Below are 22,374 nucleotides of genomic sequence, written 5' to 3'. Positions count from 1 at the left end.
TTCATTACCTTATTACTTTGGGTTCAGACATGAGAACTAGGTACCAAAAGACATAAGGTAATTAAAGTTTGCTACCCAGCATGGAAAAATGATTTTATTTTGGTACATTTTATAGTTTGCATATTTTTTTCACATAGCCAGCAGATTGTTTAGTACATACTTACCAATAATTACTTCATCTGGGATGGAAAAAATGAATATTTATCCTTCAGATTTGTAGATATCTCTTTTTTCAGGAGGAGAAAACAGAAATCTGAGGAAATGATTATGGAAAACTATCTGAGGGTAGGGAGGGCTCATGCTGGCCCAGCACCACTCAGCCCCAGCTAGTCTCCTGAGCAGGGCATTTGGAGAACTGATAAACTGATGTGTGACAGTATCTGTGCATAGACGTGTGAATAATCTTATCTTCAAACTTTTAAGTGTAACCCTGTATTCCAGTGTATCTGCTCTATGCCAACCAGTGCGTAAGAAGGGACTCACTTTATGTGGGATTGAGTTTTTATCTCTTTCCTCCAAAATCTTATGGTAATCAAAATCTTATCTTTGTAGAAATAAAAGCCAATGACTGAGCTTCCCTTTTGTTATCCCCCTGGCATTCACTTGCATCACTTGCCTGGGGCTAGAATTTGGGACTTGAGGTGAACTTGAGGTCCTGCCGTTTTGTTGTCTAGGTACAGGATGGCGGGCTGGGAAGCCTTTCTCACAAATCTATAGTACCAATTTCAACTGGCCCCTAAATTACCCCTCCCCTGGGTTTGTTTGTCTTGGGGGAGGGCGATGGATTGTATGATGAGTAAGAAGTATTCATTTTTTAAAAGACAGATCGACTTTGAAGATACAAAAAGTTAATTGCCAGAAAGAACAATGGTGAATGAAAAAAACCTTAATCTTTGTCTTGTTACCCTTATCACGTATTGCCTTGAATTCCAGTTATCCAAGTAACTGTCTTTTCATCCACGTTAGGATGACCTTATATCATGGACTCAGACAGTTGTGTCTCTAATCCTTACCAACTGTAGGATCTTGAGCAAGTTACTTAAATTCAGTCATAAACCACAGTGATTAAAGATCCTGGGGTGCCACAGGACACTTGGGTGCAGCTATGACATAGGTCCACTGACAAGATTTTGACAATCTAGCAGACGCAGGAGAAATGATAGGAAATCATTCCAGCAGTATGTGACTCTGCGAAGCTGTTTGGTATCCTGAGGCTAATATGGTAGTCACTGGTCTTTTTGTTTCCTTAGAACAGTTATGCAAACTGTATCCTTTGTGATAGCTAAAATAACACGGACTGATACATACGTTAGCCATAATACTTGTGAAGGAAAAACCGGGCTGGTCTAACAAGGTAACTCTCAAGTCTAGGAATGTGAAGGAGAGGCTGGGCTGGGCTAACGAGATAACTCACAAATCTAAGTATTGGAATACTGATCTGAGTTCTGCTAGACTAACTTGTAAATCTAGGTTAATTAGTGTTGGTTTGCTGTTCATGTTTTTTTGCTAGCCAGCTGGGTTTTCAAAGATACATATCTGGCTTTGGAATGTTGGTTTGTTGCCTCCGTGCCTCCACCTTTGTGATGATAATGCTGCTAAAGCTGTTCCATGCCTATTGGCCGAATACCCCAAGCTTGTACTTCACCCTATAAAACCTCATGCGCACGTCTTGGAGGTGCTCAGAGCTTCGGAGCAGAAGCCCCTCTGAGCCTGCCGGCGTAATACATCTGAGTACTCCAGCCCTCCGAGTGGTGCTTGTTTCTTGGCTGGCCTGTCGTTTCCGTAACATACTAACATTTAAAATAGATTTAATATTATATTTATTCTGAATAGTAATTGTTAACTCACAATAGTTATTAACTAGCCACACATTACTTAATTTCTTATAATAATCATTAAAATAAAATATGTGATATAATATTTGCCCTGCACTGTACCAAGTGCGTCACACATATTAACTCATTTAATATTCATGATAAGCCCACATGGCTGTTATTATTACTAGCCCTCTTTTCCAGATGAAAAAACCAAAGTGTATGGAGTTTAAATAATGTGCCCAAGCTCTTGTCCCTTAAAAATCCATGGGCCAAGTACCAAACTGAAGCATCACAATTGCAGACCCTGTACTCTGAATCTCTGGGCTGATAATAACTAGGCAGTGGTTCTCAAAGGGTGACCTCTGTGCTAAAGAAATTTACACAGCACAAAATAAAGACAGGAAAAAGGAACTCTATGTCTTCGTGACTTATTTGCTTATAATCATTTTTTCCCCAGTTTTACTGAGATATAATACATGTAACATTGTATTGGTTTATGGTATACAACATGATGATTTGGTGTATGTATATATTGTGAAGTAGTATCACAATAAGTTTGACTAACATCCATGACCTCACATGGTTAAAATTTATTTTTCTTGTGATGAGAACTTTTAAAATCTACTCTTTTAGCAACTTCCAAATACACTAAACAGCATAGTTACCATGCTGTACATTGCATACCCAGAACTTATTTATCTTATAACTGGAAGTTAGACCTTTTGACAGCCTTCACCCACTCCCCACCCCTCTGCTAACCACCAATCTTCCGTTTTTATGAGTCAGGTTTTTTTTAGAGTCCACATATAAGTGATATAATACAATATCTGTCTTTCTTTGTCTGACTTATTTCACTTTTAGGATAATACCCCATTGGTCCATCTATGTTGTCAAAAATGGCAGGATTTCCCTCTTTTCATGGCTGAATTGTGTATGTATGTGTGTGTGTGTGTGTGTGTGTGTATGTGTGTATGTGTGTGTGATATGTATATATCACATTTTCTTTATTCATTCATCTGCTAATGGACACTTAGGTTGTTTCCTTATCTTGACTATTGTAAATGACGTTGCCATGAACATGGAGATGCAGATATCTCTCTGAGATAGTTATTTTGTTTCCTTTGGGTATATTCCCAAAGGAGGGATTGCTAGGTCATATGGTATTTCTATTTTTAGTTTTTTGAGGAGCCTCCACACTGTTTTCATAGTGGCTGTATGAATTTACATCCCCACCGACAGTGCACAGGATCCCCTTTTCTCCACATCCTCGCCAACACTTACCTCTTGTCTTTTTGATAGTAGCCATTCTAACAGGTGTGAGATGATAGCTCCTTGTGTGTTGATTTTCATCTTCCTGATGATTAGTAAGTTGAGCACCTTTTCATGTATCTGCTGCCCATTTATATGAGTTCCTTATATATTTTGGATATTATCCTCATCAGATACATTATTTGCAAACATTTTCTTCCACTTGGTAGGTTGCCTTTTCATTTGGCTGTTTCCTTTGCTGTGCAGAAGCTTTTTAGTTCATTGTAGTCCCTCTTTGCTTTTGTTGCCTTTGCTTTTGGTGTCAAATCCAAAAAAAAACATTGTCAAGGGGTTGTCAAGTAGCTCACCTCCTATGCTTTCTTCTAGTTTTCTGGTTTTCAATTTTCTTTTACTCATACAGTAATTTCAAAACTCTGGGGTTGATGTGCAAAAAGCCAGTATTATTAAAGGGGGAGTGATTCATTATGAATCTCAACTCTTCATGAAATTGAGATACTTAAGCACAGTGTCACTTGAATGAGACATCATGTCACTTGCGTGAGCTGTCACATTACTCCTTGCCTCCACATTGGACCACAGTGTTCTGAGAAACAGACCATCAAATGTGCAGGTAAAGGAGGGCAGGGAGTATACACCTGGACAGAAATACATTTAAGTGACTAAAGCAACAGTAACTAGCAGCAAAGGCAAAGAAGCTGAGCAGACAGAACACCATTGGAGGCATTATACCCTGATGGAACCTTGATTACTTGCCACCTGCTAGGATGATGGGAGGACAAAAAACGAGTTTTATATCTTGATTCTGCATATACAAAGATGCTTCCTGCAGGTTTGTTTATTCTGTTAGCTTTGTCCTCAAACTGTAGACCAAGATGATTTGTTTCCTAGATATGTAATTTTGAATTAACACTGCCTATTCCCATTCCAAATTGGCTCCTATTTTTCCCATATTCTCCAGGTACCCCCACCAATCTCTATCCTGCCATGTACAGAAACATGCAAAAAATGGGTTGGCACGACATTTAGAAAGCATGATTTTAAAAATTATCAGTAATTGTGTCTGGTTGTATTATCACCAGATCACATGCTCCTTCGGTGCTACCTTTCGGTGTCAGAGGGGAGAACGTGTCATCCGAGGGAGGGGAGCTACGGTGCTGATGTGCATGGCTGTGGTCCCCAGGTACGGATCAGATCTGGAACCTGAAAGTGGCACTATTTTGGTTGGAAACAAAACTGGATAGAAAACATTGATCAAAATGCAGAATAGCCAATGTGTCCAAGAGGTCAAAATGAATATTTCTAGTCTATTTTAAGAGCATTTTTATAGCTCACAATTGTTCCCTAATCATTGTGTGTTCCCAAACAGTTGGAATTTCAGGTCAGAAGGAGAAGTAGCTACATCTCAGTAGAGTAGACCATTGAAGAGATTAATTTAAACAAACATCTCCCTGTCAAAGCTTCCAGAATGAGAGATCACCAATAATCTATCTATATTTCTATCTATATCTCTCCATCTATATGGCTGATCATATACACTCTATATTAACATGTGTATACACACACACACACACGATAGCATAGGGAGTATGTCTTTGAACTACATTTCTGTCCTGCCCTTTTACTGAGTCACTCTTTCCCCAATCCTGGAGTAAGGTAAGTTTTTTTTTTTTTTTTTTTTGGAGAAAGAAAAAGAAACTATTCATCCTTCCTTTTCATTCTAGCAAGAATTTGATATACTAGGAAGCAGAAAAGCCGTTGAATTTTTTTCTCTAAATTTGATATTATGACCGTCATGAAACCACTGTTTAGTACAGGCAAAAAATTGAGACCACCTAGATCTTGCATGTTTGCTCATTGTTTTTAGATGGAAATTGAGGTAGAAGTTTGGATGGAATCTGAACACTGACTGTTTGACATGCTATGTGTTTTCCTGCCCATTAGTTTGTGCAGGTGAGCAGGCAGCCTGTCCCTCTCCACAACGCACAGGCACACTGGTATTTTGTTGTTTTTCATTTATGGGAGCCTTTCTGAAATGCTCTTAGCAGTTCAAAAGTATAAGTCCATATTTTTAAAATTTGGATGATTTCTTCCACTTAACCACCTGATCACTGCTCATTTTTATTTTCTTTTGATATTCAAACAGAATTTTAACAAAAACAATCCAAGTCCTAAAAAAAAAAGAAACAAAACAAGAAATGAGTATACAAGGAGAAAGAGAAGTATGCTGAGAAAGAGAAGTATTTTAAAAAAAAAAGTATGTTTCTGTTAAGAGTTTCATTACAATAAAATAGATCTTTTTCCCCCTTTACCTACTGAGACACTAGAGCAGTTTGGGTCTCCTGAATTATATTATGTTTGATAACTTCCTGTTGCATTAGTGAATTTCCATTTGGTTATAAAAATTTCCTGATGAAGCACCATTATTTCCGTGGCTATGAGGCAAAGCGCAATCTGATTATATAGCTGCTTTTATGATAACTGTAGCTAATGTGATAATATACAACACGTTATTACACCAATGCTTTGTGGTGTTTTCACTTTTGAAAAAGGGCAGATGGGCTCAGAGGAAGAACAACAGGAGAGACAAGGAATATGGGAACAGAGCAGCAAAGCATGCCCTTAAAAAGCATGTCGGCTCCACAGTTGTGTAAAGCAGTTTGTTCTCCTGGGAAGAATGAAGACGAGAGGGGGCTGTTCCCTTCTTCACAAATCAAGGAGACACACCCTGTGTCTGAAATCAGACATCACCTGTCTCTTATGTTTGGGAGGACACTTGTCAACAGAGATAGACAATGAAGGCTAGCTCGTTAGAACAGACTGGTTGTCTCACTGAGACTGAGTTCACCCCTGGCCATTCAAGTCCAGCACACATTTGTTGAGCACCTGCTAAGGACAAGTGCTATGTTAGATGGTGCAGATACAATGGTTAAAACATCACAATCCCTATTGTTAAGCAGCTCCTATCGTTTAATAATTATGAAACAATGTAGTGGGAGATATGTAAATTGATCATTATAGTTGAGTGTAGTAAGTGATATAGGAGAGATACTGACAAGGAAAGCCTCTTGGATGTTGAGTAGGAGTTCCAGAGGGATGAGACAGTCAGGAGTATGTTGAGCAGAAGGGAAAAGGTGGTGGTTGGTGAAAACCTGTGTAAAAGCATTGGGGGTGACAGATGAAGGCCAGATGTGAAGGACATGACATGCTCTCAAAAATATTCTGGACTTTATTCCATGGTTGGGGTAGAGGAGGTGGTCCCCAGGGAGGATCAATAATAGTTCAGATTTGTGTTTTGGAAAGATGTCCCTGCAAACAGAGTGCAGGATGGGTAGGGATAAACAGCTGGAATGAGGAAGATCAGAGAGGAAGGTTGTGAATTTAAATGAAGGTTGCACATCAGCTTTGAGGAAGGCACAGATTTGCTATATGTGCTTAAAATATTTTTAACTTTATGAGAACCCCTCTTTTCCACTATTCTCTGAGCATTCTGGTTAATTTAAATTTTATACATGGAAACAGTACAGAGTTGGTTTTTATTCTAACATAGAAAAGGTATATGTATACTTGGCTACAGGTATAAACTTTCTGGGTATAAAGCACAGATAGGTTTTCATCCCTGCATATGAATCTTTTCATAAGTTTTTATCCAATTTACTTAGAATTGTTGAAACTATTCCAGAGGAGACACTCTGTCATTCTGTATCAGTGGCACAGAAGATAATTCTCACTCACTGGGATTTTTTTTGGAAGAGCAGTGTGCTTGATTCCCGGAAACTGAAAGGCAAACCCCAGCATGATTATGCCACTGTTTTTGCTCAGAACTGTAAGGCTGTTGTAGTTTAAAATTTTTTAAGTTTAGACCTTGGATGCACAGTGACAGACAAATACTTTGGAAAAGAAATCCTTGACTTAGAAGTGGGTATTATTTTTATTATTTTGGGTATTAACTCTCATTTATATCAAATGGCAAAGTAGGGTATTTTGCCCTGTTGAGGGATGGTGTCCAGGTAAAGGAATTACGACTTTGAGACTGTATGGTATATTGAAAAGATGATGAAATTTGGATCCAAATAGATTTGTGTATGAAAAGCCCAAACCCTCAAAATCCTGTTTTCCTAATTTGCAAAACTGGTATAATAACACCTGTCTACATCGTGGGGTTATTATATAGATTAGTATTAGTGTATGCAAAACAGCGCATAGTATTTAATAAAGTTAGCTTTTTTTTTTTTTTTTATGTTTGCTCTTAATGGACCATTAGCAATCATGTAAATGTTATCCTTTACAAGGGGAAAAACATTTGGGGTCGAATATATCAGGATTTGGAAACGTCTGTCTATGCAGAAATGAGTTTATGCAAGTGTCTTGCATAGACTATGTGTCTGGTTCTGGTTTCAGCTCTGCTGTAAGAGCCCCTCACCTGCTTGGACCTCAGAGTTCTTATCCGGAATGCAGAGTGTTTGTCCAAGATGAACTTCAGCAGCCCTTTCAGATACAAAATGCTGTGTGTCTTTATTCTTTGTCTTTGTCCTAAAATTTCCAGTTTGGGGCTATCTTTCTTGGATCATTTCCTTCAGCTATCAAAATATCTCCCATCTTAAAATAACTTTTCTTCTCTCTCTGTCCAGCCATCATCCCATTTCTTATAGCAGCACTTCTTGAGAGGGTTGTCTATGTTGGCTGTCTCTGCTTCCTCACTTTGTATTCTGACTTAACGCCTCTCCAGCTGGGTTCCTGCCCCACACTTCACTGAAACCACCCTTGTCAGCGTGAACCATGATCTCCATCTTGCCAAACCTTGCGGTCAATTCTCTATCTTTATTTCACTCATTTGACCTAGTTAACTGTTTCCTCCCACTTGAGAACAATGATATCTCTAATCTTTCACATATCACATTTGCCTGGTTTTTTCTCCTACTTGCTAGATAGGAACCCCTGTGGGCTTTTCTTCCTCTCGGTCTCTAAACCGATGTGTCTAATATCAGTACAACATGAGCCACATATGTGATTTTTAATTTCCTAGTATTTAATTTCTGCCTTAAAAGAGTAAAAAGAAATAGGTGAAATCAATTTTAATAATATATTTTAATTAATTCAAAATATCCAAAATATTATTTCAATAAGTAATCAATATAAATAAGTAATGAGATACTTTACATTCATATGTATAATTAGGGGTGTATATATATGAATGTAAAGTACCTCAGTATATAATTATGTATAATTAGGAGTGTGTATGTATGTGTTTATATATAATTAGGCTTCACAATCTGATGGGTATTTTAGACAGACAGTCCATTTAGGTTTGGAATAGTATATTTCAAATGCTGAAAAGCCACATGTGGCTATGGCTACTAGGGGCTACCATATTGGATGGTGCAGCTCTAAATTCAGGAGTGGCCCTGGGCTCAATCCTGAAGCCCTTTCTGCTCTCTGTGTGCGGTCTTTCTGGGTGACCTAGTGAGCATATGTTACCAGTCTGTCAATAAGTATTTACTGGGTGCTTCATATGTGCCAGGCTACTGTGTTCTAAGTAGTAGAGGACACAACAGTGAACAAAACAGTCATAAATCCCCACCCTAATGGAGCCTATTTTCTGGTGAGAGAGAGCAGACCATAGACAACAGAACTGAGCTAACTGTATTGCACAATAGAGGGTGCGAAGTGCGGTGGCAGGGACAGAGGAGGAGCGGCCGGAAAGCAGGAAGTGACGTTAGAGAGGCAAAGAACAGGTCGGATCATGTAGGGCTTTTGCGGTTCTACTGAAAAAACTTTGGCTTTTATTGTATTAAGATGAGGAACCATTAGGAGGCTTGAAGCAAAGAAATACATGGTGTAACTCAAGCTGTGAAGATGATTTTTGGCTGCTGGTTTGAGAATATACAATAGAAAGTCAGGGTAGAAATATTGCAACCAGATAGGAGAAACATTCCCTGTTGTAATAATCTAAGCTGGAGAGGACAGTGGCTTTGACTGGTCACCAAGGGAAGTATTGAGAAGGTGTCAGGTTCTGAAAGAAGAGATTCAGGCCAGATAGATAAATATGTGAATCATCACAGGTATCTGCTTTGTCTAACGGTGCATATTGCTATTGGCCACATATTGCTATTTAAATTTAAATTAATTAAAATAAAATAAAATAAAAATTCAGCACCTCAGTCATACTAGCCTAGCTGTGTGCACATCTGGTGAGTGCTACCGCATGGCCAGTGCAGGTATGGGACATTTCCATCCTCAATGAAAGCTCTATTGGGCAACATCCATACAGATGACATTTCGAGTTTTGTCCTCCTGTCTCTCAAATCAACTGCCTGCTTAGATATCTCCACTGAATAATTAGATGATTGTTATGTTACTATATGTCAAACAATCATCAGATACATAACAAGGTCAGGATTCTTGATTCCGGTCTTCATCTCTCATTCTACTTTGACTTCATTTTTGCCATCCTGGTAAATGGAATCACCAGCTATACTGTTGTGCCGACCGCGAGGTCATTCCTCATTCCTATCTTTCTCTGCCCACCCAACCCTGTCACTTCTAATCCATTAGCAGGTTGATTTGCTTCTACCCACCAAGACATAGCCTGACTATGACCACCTCTTAGTGTCTCCACTTCTACCACTTCATCTTTCATCGGAAAATTGAGATAGTGTCTAAATTAGCGTTTTCAACACTTACGATACATTAGAATCACCTGGGAGTTTAGAACCAGAACAAAACCAGGAAAAACAATGCCTAGGCGTTCCTCCATGCCTACAGGTGGGGCTTGGCTTTCTAAAAGCTTCCCAGGTGCAAGGAGGGCTGAGGACCACTTTTGCCCTATCCTCCCCCACCACTCCTCAATTGCCTATTTGCCACACAGGAGCCAGAGTGACCTTTCTAAATAATAAATCACACCATGTCATTCCCTCCCTTGAAACCTTCTCATGATCTCTCATTGCTCTGAAAAGATTCTGGAGCTCCTGACCCTACAAGATCTGGCCCTGCCTGTTTCTCCAGTCCACTTTTCCCTGGCGGACGCCTATCATTGCCCCTTCCTCTGGGAGAGGCTCTGTCCATCTCATCTGAACGAGGCATTCCCTCCTCCCTCAGCACGAGTCTCAATCACTCTCCCTCTCAAGTCCCTGGTGTATTTTCTTTATGAAATCTATGGCTTTCTGCAATGATCACACTGAATGCTTCTCTATCTGTTGTTTATCTCCCTGACTAGAACATAAAGCCCATGAGAGCAAGGAACTTTGCTGTCTTATACATTTATCTCTAGCACCTGGAACAGAAACTGGCAACAGATAAATATTTTTGAATGCCCCTATTCAGTGGCTTCACTTAATATATATTTTTAAAGGTGCTTGTTAGAGTCTTCAGGGAAAAGACAATGATGACAGTGCTGATAATAAATACATAGCAATAGCATGTGTAGAGTGCTTAGTATATGGCAGGCACTGTGTTTTATTTGATATACCCATTTTACAGATGAGAAATTGGGATTTAGAAAGGCAAAGTAACTTGACGGGGGCCACCAAGGTAGTAAATGTGAGAAGCCAGATCTGGAACGGGGATTATCTGAGGCCAAGGTCCTGAGTCTTAAAAAACAAACAAAACCAAACCCAAACTTGTAGCCATTTAATCAATACTTATGAAATAAATAAGTGGCAGCTGATTCACATTAGGGACTCGTCAGACACTGATGCTCAGTTCATGACTAGGAAAAACAATATATTTCATCCTCTGTCTCCGTAGAGACCTTGGGTCACTGCTGAATCCTTTTGGTCCCTGTAAAGGATTCGAGTGCTGGCCTGCATTCTTCTTTCAGCCAGTTATTTTGTGCATCCTGCAGTTCTAGCCTAAAGAATTCCATCTCTTAGCAGCTACCAGGGTTACTTGCAGCCTCAATGATCTTCCTTTGAGAAAGGGAAAAATCCCTTAACTTTCTAACACAGTCCAGCCATGCATGAGAAGCCATTGTGAAGCCGTGTGGTTGTGGGGGTGGGGGGTGGGGGAAGGAAAATAAAAATACCGTTCTCCTCTGGAACATCTCCTAGGACTAGTGAAAAATGCTAATTCTGACAACAGCAAAATTATTTTAAAATCAAAGCACCTTTGAATCATATTAGAAACGAGATTACAATGAGAAGTGGTGAAAGGAAATAATTAGATTCTTCGACTCCAGCAGCATCTCATCCCCTCCAGCTCTGTTCTGGTCTCCCATGCCGTGGATGTTCTCCCAGGAAGGATGTCCCTGGGACTCGCCCTCCGCATGCTTTGGTGCAGTTTGCATGAAAAGGTAGCGGACTGCATGGCTTTTCTTCATTCCTCCCACCGAATGGGCTGATGGGAGGTTAGAAACTTCCCTCGCTGCTTTCCAAAGCCCCCAAGGGGCAGTGTCTTTATTTTTAATTACTCCCAGATGAATGTGCTTAAGGGTGCTGACAGTATTAGCCTCGACTAAACCGGCTGGATCTGGATGCTCTCCGAGCTCAGGTTCAAAGGCCGTCAGGGCGCTTACAGGAGAGGAACCTGGGCTTCCGAGGGCAGGTGTGCCTTCCCCGCCCCCACGGCCGCGCCGGCGGGCCCCTCCCCCCGCCGCGTGGACGCCGGCGCCCAACCCCGCGCGCCCGGGGCCGAGCGGCGCCCTCGGAGCGCGCGCAGGGAGAAGGGCGAGCGCCGGAGGCCGCGCCGCCGGTCTCCCGGCGCGCCCGGCTCCCACGTCCCCGGGCCGTCCCCAGGCCGCCCCCGGCCCCGACCGGGGAAGGGCCGCGCGCCGAGGCCCCGGAGGCCCTTCTGCATTCTTCTGCAGCCCGAGGCCGGCCCTCCCGGCGCCGCTGCCAAGGAGCGGGGGGCGGGCGCGCGCGCCCAGCCCGCGGCCCAGATGGCGGAGCGGCCCCGGGCCGGGACATTTTCTCAGGCTTTCAAAAAGAGCACTTTCTTTCCTGCCTAATATTTAGCTCCTTCAAATGCAAATGGAGAGGTTTCGCTCCAAGGTTAGCATAACAATTATGGGAAAGCTTTAAATCTGATGCGTTTGTTTACACGATGAAAGGCCGGCGGGATCCGAAAGCTCGGAGGCCCCGGCTTTTCAGCGACTCTTTTCTAACGAGTGCACCGCGAGTCAATTTTAGATTACAAAGAAAACCAATTTATAGGACGGTGGAGGCTAATTTTGGAGGGAGTTCGATGTTATTATCAATGTGCGTGTGTGCTTTTTTTTTTTTTTTTTTTTTTAATGACCGCTGCTGAAATAGTGTTTTTCCCTCCCCCTTTTCTTCGTGAAGTTTGGTGTGAGGTCATGGGGTTAGTGATAGGCAGGAGGGTCTTCATTCCCGGGGACGACGGGAACGGGGCCTGGGGCTCACGCAGGTAGAGAATTTTCCAGAGACTTGGCGCGGTTTTGGCCTCACGTGCATAAAAAAATCTCTTGTGGTTTGCTCGTTAAAGAAGTTGATTTTCTTGTCCATTCGGCTTAGATTGTTTGGTATTTCAAAAAGGGTTGTGTGGTTTTAACTATCACTGATGGTTATCAGACTTAAGATTTCAGGGGAATGAGGTTCCCTCACTATAAAACCATTAATTTCCAGACCTTGACAGAACTGGGCCTGGCCCACTGGAAGTGTCTCAGATCTGCTGGGGGGCAGGGGGCAGCGGGGGCGGGTAACACCTTCAAGGCCGATGAGCAGGAAAGAAATCTTAAGGTTTTTTTTTTTTTTTTTAAAAACTCTTAGACCTTCCAGGAGACTTTTTCCAGACCTTCCTCTTGGGGCCACCCTCTCTCTCTGGCACACAAAGGACACAGCCTGTTAGGGTTCTCCTCAGCGTGAGCCCCAGGAAAGAACGAAGAGCCTTGGGAGCTTATTAAATGTGTTGGCTTCATTGGCAGTATATTGGCAACTGCTTTGTGAAACACTGCCATCTACAATCCCCATAACACTGAAAGTTTGAGTGAGAAGTACTTACAAATTACCCTATTTGGGGAGTATTTACTGACCAACGTAAATGTCGTTTTCTGGGTTAAGGTTAAACAACAAAACCATTTTTTTTTCTTGCAGTATTTGCACAGGTGAGCTGAAATACCTGTCTTGACAGTAGGACCAGGGCAAGCATGGATGGTGCTGTTATCGGACAGGTACAGAGCAATGGTTTTCAACTAGGGCGTGTAGCAGAGTCACCTGAGGTTCTTGGTAATCTAGATGGCTGGGCCTCATCCCCAAGAATCTGAGCAGGTCTGGGGTGGAGCCTAGGAAATCCCATTTTGTACAAGCTGCCAGGTGAAGCTGAGGCCCTCTTCCTAGGGCCACACCCAGAGAACCACTAGCCTGGAAGAATCATAGAATTGTATTATCTTGAGAGACCCTAATAGGGTTTTAAAAAATTCCTTTTTGCAAGAATAGCTTAGAGAAAAACAATCGCTACTGATTGCTACTGGGAATTAAGATTGAGGAACTATTCTTAAATGTAAGTATTTCTCTAATCTAGATTTTTAAAGATTATTGGCTTGGTCTAGGTAGGATCTCAAAGTAAGTGAAGTCTTCTTAAGTAGTGGCTGAATGTTAGAACACTCTTTGGCCCTGCTAGCCAGATGAATGGGTTCTCAGGGGATGGTGGAATATTAATGAAATATATTTGCTTTCTGATATTCAGGTACGCTGAGCTCCACTGTAGGGAATTTGCCCCTTGGTCACCTTAGTAACCATGCCCCTCTTGTGATGTGTTCTCTTCTGGAGTGTTTTTTTCCCCTGAAACCCTTGAATACAGGCTCCTTCTCTTTATTAAGACCTCTCTTGAAGCCCAAGTCCTGAAATTAGCCTTCAAGACAGAGAGGTTGAGATTTGCATTTCCCGTTTTATTTTAAATTGCATATCCTGTGAGGGAGAGACATTTTAATTCTGACTTTTCATAGTGCCTGGTACAGAGCCACACAGAAATAGACACAAAAACATGATTTTAGTGACAATGATGATGTCTCATTAAGTGGCTTGACACTAATTTAGGGTCTGTTTACATGCTCCTGAAATATATAGATGAACATGTATCTTCTGCATAGGGTCACTTGACCATGGACACATGTCATGCTAGATGAGGGACAAGTAGTAAATTTAAATTGCAGGAGAAGTTTTTCTCAAGTCGTATTTTTATGTGCACTAAGGAAATAATATAGCTCAAGAAATCATATGTGAATCATTTTGTAAGATGAACGAACTCCTAAATCTGATATTTTGTTCACCAGGCATCATAACATTCTGGAGAACACTGTTCAAGCTGACACCGTAGCTTCAAGTAACTAGTTTGGTGATGCTGGGTTTTGAGGATGGAGGACAATGCTGTTGAAATACACTTTGCTGAGTAAGTCATTTTGCCCTTCTCTCTTCTACAAGCATGGGGTATGGACGATCATTGTGGTTCTTTCTGGATTACACATATAGCATCTGCTTTGGTTTACTTAAACCGCATAATACGTAGACATCCAAGAGGGTCAGCGTTGGTTTAAACGGGCAACTCTATTATGAGAATATGGTCAACACCTTCTAAAATTACTGCAGTCCGTACATATGTTACAGTCTCCTTGGGTTTGTGGAAAATGCACTGTTGACTGTTTTTCATTGTAAAGGAGTCAATTTCTTTGAGAAATAGCAAAGTGCTGTTTCTACCTGAACAGTCAAGGCATTGAGGAGACATTTAATTTAGAAATGGAGCAGCATTTCTTTACCCTTGCCGTTATCCTATGTCACAGCTGACTGCTTTAGTGCCAATAAAATGCTCGGGGCGCTGGTTTTTACTGGGCGAAAGCACTGAGTGACAAAGCCATTCCTGTTAAATATTAACATCATTTACTAAGAATGTAATTAGGAATAAAATAAGCTGGCATATAAAATTTGTATCTTAATCATCCTCTGTTCTTGTTCAGGTGTTGAAAAGTCGTTTTCTTGATCCTAAACATGGAGTTAGGGTTCTAAGGGCATTAAGCTACTGTCACAGAGAGGCAGCAGAGATTGCCAAGGTATTTAAGGAACCTGACTATTTTGGAGGTCAGGTGAGGAGGGTGACGAGACGTGTGTATGTTTGTGTGTGTTTGTGGCTCTGCATTGTGAGGTGGGGGAATGGAAGTGGAAATGCTAGAATAAATAAGGCCCTCGGGTATTTATACTAGTTCTGAAATAAAACCGTGGTTTGAATCCAGTAGGTCAGTTATATATAAATACAGTGTAGAGGGCAGATATCCAGAAATAACAGATTTTATTCTCCAGAGGGAAAGGGAGAATTTACCAGAGCAGAGGCCTCTGGAACAGGGGGAGTCCATTAGGTAAGAACGGTAAGGCTCAAATGTGTTTATCACATTGCCTGTCCATTTTATTTACCAGTTCTCCTGCTGGTGGACACTGGGGCTGCTTCCATTTATTTTTGCTCTTGTAAATAATGCTGCTGTGTTCATTATTGTGCTTGTGTGCTGGTACAGAGGTGCCAGATTCCCTCTAAGGCATATTCCTTTTGTGATGCGTTATTAACTTCTATTCTGTCTATAATTTTTATTAACAAAATAGTAACCGTTAAACTGATTTCATGTATTTGCACAGTAGAATTGTTAATTCAAGGGTTTGTAGCTCTTCAGCTCTGCAAGCTAATGACAACATTGCTTTCCAAATACTATGTACTCCTACCACAGTGTGTGAGTCTCTCTTGCTCTGTATTCCGTCTAATACATTGCATTGTCAGAATTTTACCTCCTTTTGTTTTTAATTCCCTCTCCTTGAGTATTTTAATGAGGTTGACCATTTTTCATATATTAATACTGTCCATGCATGTTTTGTCGTCTTTTCCATATAATTTACCACCCTTTTAAAAAAAATTAAGTATTAGAAATATTCTTACATTAATCTTATGATGATTATGTGCCTTGCAAATAATCATTCTTACTTTGTGGCTGGCATTTTCATCCTCTATTTGGTATCTTTTGATAAACAGAGTTCTTGTCAATTATTTTCTTATGACTTATCAGTCGTTTTCTTTATGTTTTCCCTTTTTGTGTCCTGTTTAAGAATGCTTCTTTTTATCAAAAAGACATCATCACATTCTTTTGCTACAAGTGCTAAGCAAGCCCTCAATCAGTCTGAAATTGTTTTTTTTTTTTTTTAAAGGTATGAGGAAGAGGTCTGAGTCCATTTTTTTTCCCTAGCAGGGGCAACTGGTTATCCCAGCATGATTAACTAACTAGTCTCTGTTTTCCTATTGGTGTGTGATATCACCTCTGTCATACATTCAGTGTTTACGTTTACCTGGGTCTGTTTCGTTGGCTCTCATTTGTGTTCTGTTAGCTGATTTGAGTATTAAAGCTCTAAGGTTGGGCATTTTAGAATTACACCACCTTAATTAAAAATGGCTTTTTAGTCTTCATGTCTGGCAGAGGATGAATTCTTGACTCTTCAGGAATGTCTTGGCCATTCTTGGTCTCTTTCTCTTTCACATACACCTTAGAATTAATGCTAGTTTCCACATTAAGTCTTGTCTGAATTTGGGTGAAAATTGCCCTGATTCTTGCTCAGTTTGCTTAATAGCACAATATCAAATTTTCTAATCTGTGACTATAATAAATCTCTCCATTTGCTTGCATCTTCCTTAATGTCTTTAAACAATAGTTGATAATTTTCCCTAAAAGGTCTTGCAGGACTTTTGTTCTAGATAGTTAATGTTGGGTGACATGGTATATATTTGAAATTAATTAAAGCTTCTACTTGTCATTATTGTACGTACATGAGATTGACCTTTATGTAACGACTACATCTAGCAACTTTGCTGACCTGTTTTACTAAATTTGATACTTTATAGATTTGTCTTGTGTTATATACCATCATATCAAATGAGAAAAACAATAGTTTTATTTTTTCCTTTCCTTATGCCTTTAACTTTTCCTTCCTTTTTTTTCTCTTCTGCTTTTCTCCTTCCATCCCTCCATGCATCTCTCCCTTTATTCCTCCCTGCCTTCTTTCCACTCCTCCCTCCCTTCCTGGGCCTCCCTTTCCCCCGCTCCACCATAATTATTGTACTAGTTAGGACCTTCAGGCTGGTGTTATATGGAAGTGCAGGAAAACATGCCTTATCCTTGATTTAAAAAAAAATTTTAATGTTTCACCATTAAAAATGATGTTAATTGTTCTCTGTGTGTGTGTGTGTGTGTGTGTATGTAGAAAACTTTTCATTTGAGAAGATTTGTTAGGTCTTTTTTTTTTTAGTCAAGAATGAATATTGATTTTTATTAATTTTTTCATCTTTTGAGATAATCACACTATTTCCTTTTATTTGTTAATGTGGTAAATTAAATTGATAGATTTCCTAAAATTGAAGCAACTTTACATTCCTGGGATAAATTAAAATTAATCTCTAAAAAATTTATTGTGTTAAGAAAACGCACAAAGTTTACTGTCTTAATCATTACTAAATATGCAGTTCAGCAGTGTTAAGTATATTCATGTTGTTGTGAAACGGACCTCTAGGACGTCTTCATCTTGCAAAACTGAAGCTCGGTACCCATCCTCCAAGCCCCTGGCAACCATCATCTTGCTTTCTGTTCCTATGAATTTGACTATTCTGGATACCTCACATAGGTGGAAGTATGAAATATTTGCCTTTTGTGACTGGCTTATTTCACTTAGCATAATATCCCTGAGCTTCATCTAAGTTGTAGCATGTTTCAAATTTTCTTTCCTTTTTAAATGTATTAAATATTCAATGTATATACCACATTTTGCCTATCCATTCATCGGTCAGTGAACATTTGGATTGCTGCGGTCTCTTGGCTGTTGTGGAGGGAGCTGCTGTGAACATGGCTGTGCAAATATCTCTTGAGAGCCTGCTTCCAAAACTTTTGGATATATACCCAGAAGTGGAATTGCTCTATCCTATGGTAGTTCTATTTTTAATTTTTTGAGGAACTGCCATACTGTTTTCCATAGCAGCTGTACCATTTTACATTCCTGCCAGTGGCGCATGAGGGTTCCTATTTCTCCACAGCCTTGCCAACGTTGGTTATTTTCTGTGTTGCCGAGAGTAGCAATACTAAGGGGGAGGAGGTAATATCTTACTGTAGTTTTGATTTGCGTTTCTCTAGTGATTACTCCTGTTGAGCATCATCTCATATGCTCTCTGGCCATTTGTATGCCCTCTTTGAAGAAATGTCTATTCAAGTTCTTTGCCCATTTTAAAATCAGGTTATTTGTTGTGTTGTTGTTGAGTTGTAAGAGTTCTTTATATATTCAGGATATTAACCTCTTATCAGTTATGTGATTTGCAGATATTTGCTCTCATTCAATAGGATGCCTTTCACCCTGTTAATAGTGTTTTTTGATGAAGAAGTTTTTAATTATTGTGTCGTCCAATTTGTTTTCACTTTTTTTTTGTGTTTGGTGTAAAATTTGTATCTTTTTAAATTGCTGGATTCGTTTTGTTAATATTTTGTTAAGGAATACGGTGTACCTGTATTCATGAGTAAAACTGGCCTGTAATTTTCCTTTCTTATATTTTCCTTTCCTGGTTTTGCATCAAAATTTTACTTGCCTCATAAAACAAGTTGAATAGTGTTTCTTCTTTTTATATTTTCTGAAATACTATATATGTAAGATTGGAATTATCAGTTCCTGAATAGTGAATAGAACTTGCCTGGGCCTGGTATTTCATTTGTGGGAATATTTTAAATTTCTGATTAAATTTCTTTAATGGTTTTAAAACTATTCAGGTGGTCTATTTTTCTTGAGTTCATTTGGCAAGGTATATTATAATTTTTTTTCCTGACTCCTATTTCAACCTTTTTGGTAGCATAAAGTTGAGAACAGTCTTACTATTTAGAAAAACATTTGCAGAACCTGTAGATATGCACCCTTTTCATTTCCAGATTGCTTATTCGTATGCTCTTGTTTATTCATCAGTCATGCCAGAAGTTTGTCATTTTAATTGGTCTTTTCTAAAAGATCAGCTTTTGCCTGTGATCTTCTGTTGTATGTTTTTCCTATTTCATTAATTTCTACTATATTTTTATCACTTCATTCCATATACTTTACTGGAGTCAATTCTGTGTTTTAAAACTTCTTAAATTATCTGCTTTCCTTGCTTGTAATATAGACATTGGATGCATTAATTTTCCCTCTAAATATTATTTTATTAGTATTTTCTGAGTTACTTAGAAGCATATTTTAATCTTCAAAGTATATGGACCTTTTAGCAAGTTTTCTGTTAGTATTGATTTTTGTAATGATTAGTTACTGTATTTTCATGAAAGAACATTTTATATTTTTGCAAATAATATACATGTGATTTAAGAAAATGTACATTTTCCAATTAGGAATAATTCTATATAATTCATAATATTGAGGCTACTATTTTGGACATTCTTATTCATTTTTCACTGTTTATTAATAAAAAGGATGTTTTAAGATTGCTTATTATGATGACAGATTTATAAATTTACTATGATAGTTCTTTCAATTTTCATTTTATATATTTTGCAACTATATTTTGGGTGCATTTAAATTACTATATCTTCTGGTAAATTGAACCTTTTATACTATCATCGTCCCATTATCTTTAGAATATTTTTTGTCCTAAAGTATACAGTTTCTGACATTAATAAAAGTCCAATCAGTGTGATATTTTATGTTGTCTGATGTAAACTACATTTATCTAGATATTAAAAATTCTAGCCTGCAACACTGACTTTTAACATGGAATTTAGTCCATTTGAATTTGTTCTGATTAGTGATACACTTGGATTCATTTCAATCATGTTCTTGTGTATCCACTACTTACTCTGTTTTTACTCTGGTATTTCTTTTGATTTTAGTGTTTATTCTGCATTTTAATTTGGTGATCCTAATTTCCCTTTCACCCAACAATGTAGTGATTTTTAGAATATTGGAAATCCCATTACTTTCCTACTGTCTTCTTTGCTATTATTTTCCTGTGGCTTAAAAAAAAAAAAACCCACAAAATCGATACTACTGTTTTATATGTTCAATGTCTTTTTTTCCCCAGTTTAACCTATGTTTACTACTTTCTTGTCTCAAATTTCTCACCATTTTTTCTTGTCTCTCAGACCTTCCTTTTTGCCCATTTTAATTTCCCTTAAATCCTGCAGGTCCATCTTTAGTGAGCTTCTATTAATAGTATGAACTCTGACTCTGTTTGATGCCTTTATTTGGGCTATGTTCCAAAAAATAATTATACTGGGTTTAGACTTCTGGCTTGACTTATTTTTCCTTAGCACATGTTGGTATTATTTTGCTCTTTTCTGACTTCCGTCATTACTGTTGAAAATTCAGTTGTCTAATTTTTATTTTTGTTAATTTGCCTTTAATCTCTGCCTTCTTTTAAGATCTTCTTTTGTCTTTGATGCTCTGCAGATTTTTGCAATCTATCTAGGGATTGGTTTCTGTTGCTTTACTCTGCTTTAGATATATTGGGATTCTGAGATTTTGCATTTTTTATGAATTCTGAAACAAACCTTAGTATTTCTTTGACTGTTGCCTCTCGTACATTCTTCCTTTTCTTTCGTTCTAGTATGTCCGTTGCCGGATGTTGGATTATCTTTCTGTCACCCGTTCCTGTTATCCTGTCATTGGTACTTTCTCTCTCTATCCTTTGGGGCCTCATTCTGTGCGGCTCCTCCAGGTTTGTCTCCCAGGGCATTGGTTTTGTCTTCAGCTTTATCTTTCCAGCTGTTTAGCTGGTTGATTAAAATTTTAATTTCACTTACTGTATATTGTATTTCTGTAAGATCTATATCGTTATTTTCAAATATACCTCATTTTGATAGTCTCTCCTTTTGAAATCATCTCAATATCTTCTTATTTAAACACGTTAGAGTTAATTTACATTCTATTCTGTATCTAATCATTCGGATGCCAGGAGTTATTGTGGGTCTGATTTGTTGTTTGTTGCTTCTCCAGGTTCCAGTTCATGGCTGATATGATATGAGGTTAATTTCCTTTATAATTGTGGGAATTTAACTTTTGATCATGGATGTTCTAGTAGGCCTGGGTTTAAAATGGTTCCTCTGATTGGAGATTTACTTTTGTTTATGCCAGGTTCCTAAAATCACTACGAACTAAGCACCATTTGAGAACAGTTCTTCGCTGGGATTTTTTAAAGAATCATATAAACAGGATGCATTCTAGCCCAAATGCTACATGAATGCTGGTTTGTGATTATGAGATTTAATGAGGCCTTTCTCCCCTCTATCTCAAGTAAAGAAACAGATAGGCAAGTTTTGGCATCATCTTCCACTGTGAATTTTTTTTCCTCCTAGTTTACCCTTTGCTATCTGTTCCCAGAGGTTCTAATCTTGCTTCTATTCCGGATCCAACTGTAGGCGTGGTCTCCTGCCCTCCATGAAAGAATGGAGCTATATGGCAGCATGGTTTGGCAGACTGTCCTAAGACCATAGCTAATTTCAGTGTTTGGTTAACTCTGGAGTCAAGATTTCTAGATGTTTTCAGCCTTTGGGGCTGGCCATCAATTTTGGGGGGAAGCTTGGCTATATATTTAAGTATTTAAAATGCACATTTTGCTTTTGCACCTGAAATAGTTTTCATGATATTTAGTTCTGCCACACTCACACAAAGATTTTGCTTAAAGAAATAGTCACAAAGTGAAAAGCCAATATTAAGACTTAAATTTATGTTACATGGTTCAGAGAAGTTCACTAGCTCTTAGCTACTGGTTTATACAATCATGCTTATGACGGTAAATACATTTTATAAATATGCTGAAGACTCTGCTTTCTAAACTTATTACTCATTGTTTGCATTTAGGAGTATAAGAAGCTATGACAAATTTATTTTCAATTATTATAGAGAAGACCCTTGAAAACTTCAAATGTAGCTGAAAAAATATTAAGCCTTTCTCAGTTTGCTGGCCACAAGGAGAACAATGCACATAGCACTCTTACCTGGCAAGGGGAAAAACAAGTCCATATTCTCATTTTGAGAATCAAATTTTTATCTTGAGTGCCTTTTTTTTAAATCTTATTTCACTTATAATGGCTTAGCTTTTGTATATTTAATGTAGAACAAAGGGAAGGGATAAGAATGACTTTACCTGGAAAAGTGAAATGTCTTTTTTTTTTTTTTTTAATTGACATTATTTCCTCTGAAGACTGAATATCACTGCACTAGTTTGTAAATATTTCCAAATGTTTGTGTTTATTTCTCCATTGGCGGAAAAAAAAGTCAGGGAGATTACTTATAAAGAGAAAGTACTTTGGCAGTAAAGGAAAAGAAATAAGCTTTCGTCCTAGGGAAATGGCGTA

At 38.8% G+C, this 22,374-nt stretch overlaps 1 long non-coding RNA gene across 13 annotated transcripts in view; it reads left to right on the top strand.

The window, feature by feature from the left end:
- Nucleotides 1-11,605: 11,605 nt before the first annotated feature.
- The window catches only part of LOC116658215, a 309,670-nt gene continuing 298,901 nt past the window's right edge, over nt 11,606-22,374 (top strand). For 2 of the 13 annotated variants that reach the window (XR_004313455.1, XR_004313446.1), the window contains exons 1-3: nt 11,673-12,070; nt 13,133-13,209; nt 14,311-14,426. This is a non-coding gene — a long non-coding RNA (uncharacterized LOC116658215). Of the gene's footprint in view, nt 11,625-11,668; nt 12,071-13,132; nt 13,210-14,310; nt 14,427-22,374 lie in introns of those variants that run through there. The other 11 variants (XR_004313452.1, XR_004313449.1, XR_004313448.1 and 8 more) reach the window with 11 other exon arrangements.

Source organism: Camelus ferus, chromosome 20, assembly GCF_009834535.1.
Source record: "Camelus ferus isolate YT-003-E chromosome 20, BCGSAC_Cfer_1.0, whole genome shotgun sequence".
Lineage (NCBI taxonomy): Eukaryota > Metazoa > Chordata > Mammalia > Artiodactyla > Camelidae > Camelus > Camelus ferus.
This window is presented reverse-complemented; position numbering and strand designations above follow the sequence as displayed.